General features: G+C 40.9%; 1 long non-coding RNA gene across 1 annotated transcript; it reads left to right on the top strand.

The window, feature by feature from the left end:
• Positions 1–326: 326 nt before the first annotated feature.
• Positions 327–2248, top strand: LOC136844615 (uncharacterized). The gene is made up of 2 exons (XR_010854934.1): positions 327–722; positions 1175–2248. It is a non-coding gene; the product is annotated as an uncharacterized lncRNA (long non-coding RNA).
• Positions 2249–2971: the final 723 nt, after the last annotated feature.

Raw genomic sequence — 2971 nt, 5'->3', positions numbered from 1 at the left:
TTGATTTAATTGTTTTTCTGTTAACGCCCAGAGGAAAACGTAGTTTCTAAGGAGTTAATATTTCCCTTGGGAAATTAAGACGTCGTTGATCGGAGCTTTGTAATGTGTGCTGAAATAGCTAATCTGCTGAATTTAATAAACACCTCTCAGTATTACGTGTAAGGAGGAGAAAGTGCTCAGGAAGGGTACATTATCTATGCCAATACCATCCAGAAATCCCAGGTATTTGTAATAATATATTGTGAATATTTTTAAAAGACTATGCTGTCACCACTGAGTTTGCGCCTTGGCGCACTTACTTAAGGTATCATTCATTACTGGAATGCCTCCATTGGTAGGTAAAAATAAACAACACCAGCAACCATGTTTACCTAAACCTGCATATATTACATGGTGTCAGGTGTCAAGAACCTGAAGGAAAGGGCTGCTTATGTGCTTCAACTGATGTCCAAGAGGTAGAATGCCAGTGTTTTTTTTTTTCTGAGATTGAAGCTGATGTTGGTTGTCGGAATCGCTGCTACTGCTGGACGAGGCTATGTAGGCTGGCCAAGCCTGAACCACTTACTGCTGATTCGCCGCATAGGCACTGACATTGTTTAACGAGATGACTCCCCAAGGACGACTTCCAAGTTGTGGATGCTAGAGAGAATGCGGTCATAGAAGGTGCAATGTGTAAAGAACGTCTATACTCCGCTGCAGTTGCCCTTGTCAGATTTAGTCAGGTGAGAAATTCGTTAATATCCTGCCACATTATACGTGTTTTCATAGCAAATACTCGTACACTATCGCCAGAGCAAAAAACTTGTTGCGCGATACGTTCCTTAATTATGAACAAACTTACTTTGGCATTTTAATATGTAGCCCATACACGTGAATAATATAAATTATATATATATATATATATAATATATGTATCTATATATATTATATAATATATATATATATATATAAATATATATATATATATATATATATATATATATATATATATATATATATATATATATATATATAAATATATATATATATATATATATATATATATATATATATATATATATATATATATATATAATATATATATATATATATATATATATATATATATATATATATATTTGTGAGGTCAAAGACAGAACTGGGTACTAACTGATTTTATTTACCTGGGGCACAGGTATACATAGCAGTGTGCGGACGGAAATGGAGTGCCCGACCTCCAATTGCCATGACCTGCACACTGAGCGAGAGCAATTTGTTTGTTAACAGGCAAACAAATAGCAATATTAATAGACATAATGTACATACAACGATAAAACATATATTGGCGAAAAGGCCAGGAAATTCTACATATGAATAAATACATGAGATTCTTGCTGTGTTGATAAATGCAATACATGATCGTGATTGATGAGAAATTAAGAGACGTCTGACGTCTTTACAAGTACTTCCCCCCCGCCCAAGACAATTATTATGAATTGATGATTGGAAGACTTCTTGAATTTTCAATCACGGAATCTCTTTGGGAGCAGGAGCCGGCCCCATGTTCTGGGTACCTGCTGTTGCGGGGTGGCTTCGACTGCCGGATTGCCTTGCGGCTTGACTTTGCCCAGACGCGAGTCCAACCATGGTGTGATTTTGTTGAAGACCACCTCCGACAGCGTTGTCATGGTGACGTCCGCCTTGGTCTTCTCGTCTGTGATTTGCGCTACTTGGAAATGGACGTCTGCCTGCAGAAACCAGGGTGCGATGTTTTGTCACGAGAACAGAGGGAGCTTTATCACCTGGTTTATTGCTGCCCTCGGGGGCGAGAGGGGGACCCAGAGGATCTGTGCGTCCTCAGAACGACTTTCTACCTGAGTGTCTGTCATTTTGCCTCACACCAAAACATGAAATAAGCGTCGTATTTAGTCCATTAATGGAGTTTGGGGTCGTCAGAAGTCAAAACTATATGCCGTGTGGTTCCGTTAATGACTTCTGAATACGGTCGACATGAATCGTAAATGGCAGGGCCAAACCATTCAAGAACGCCAGAACGTACCTGAAGGAGGTACGCCGTAATTAGTCTGTTACTGGCGTGGGTGTTCTCCGAGGAATGAGTTTTCAGAGGCTTAGACTTTGTCATTATGTGGTTCCGTTAAAGGCTTTCTGAAAGTAAAGCGGTCGTAGTGAGTCTGTTAATGGCGAAGCCAAAACCGCAGTGTTTACCGTCGCTCCTCGGGTCACTAGTTGTAAGGTCAAAGAGACAGAACTGGGTACTAACTGATTTATTTACCTGGGCACAGGTATACATAGCAGCGTGCAGATGGAAACAGAGTGCCTGACCTATGATTGCCATGACCCGCACGCTTGTAAAGCCATGTTGTACAGTCTCTGCTGATCATGTTGTTTGTAAAGTCCCCGCTAAGCAAGTTTTCTTTGATGACGGCCAATTTTCTTTGTACCTACGATTCGTCACGCTGGACGGGCCAGGTCACGTAAAATTCAATTGTTTAAACTGTGTATGCAATTATTTATCTGTTCGTCAACTGTGTACCGTGTATTTCTTCTTTCGCAGGTGTCAAGATTATACTCAACTTTAATTCTGTCTATTGTTACATTGTATATTGTACTCGTTCGCTGTATTTATTTATTAATTGTTATCGACCTCACGTCACCCTTGCTTCCATTGTCTTCCATGGCCTGACGCCAGTCGGCCGCTATATAAACCGCCTGGACCTTGAATAAATCAGCAGTAACTTTTACCTGCTCGTTTCTTTTGCACCTCTTATAGTGGTGACCCCTGGAGTGGTTCCCGAAGCCATTGGCAGACCCATACAGCAACTCAGTTTTGGCTTCAGGAGCTTACTTTTGCCCTTAGCAGACTAATCACGGCGCTGAACCAGCGTTTGGGTGTGCTGACTCTCGTCGGCAAAATCACCAGCGTCATTAGCGGACTCACACAGCGCGCTCCTAAGTGCGTTTTGATGCGAGT

This window comes from Macrobrachium rosenbergii, chromosome 13 (assembly GCF_040412425.1).
Source record: "Macrobrachium rosenbergii isolate ZJJX-2024 chromosome 13, ASM4041242v1, whole genome shotgun sequence".
NCBI classification, from domain to species: domain Eukaryota; kingdom Metazoa; phylum Arthropoda; class Malacostraca; order Decapoda; family Palaemonidae; genus Macrobrachium; species Macrobrachium rosenbergii.
Note: the sequence above shows the minus strand (reverse complement) of the source record. Positions and strands in the feature narration are given on the sequence as shown.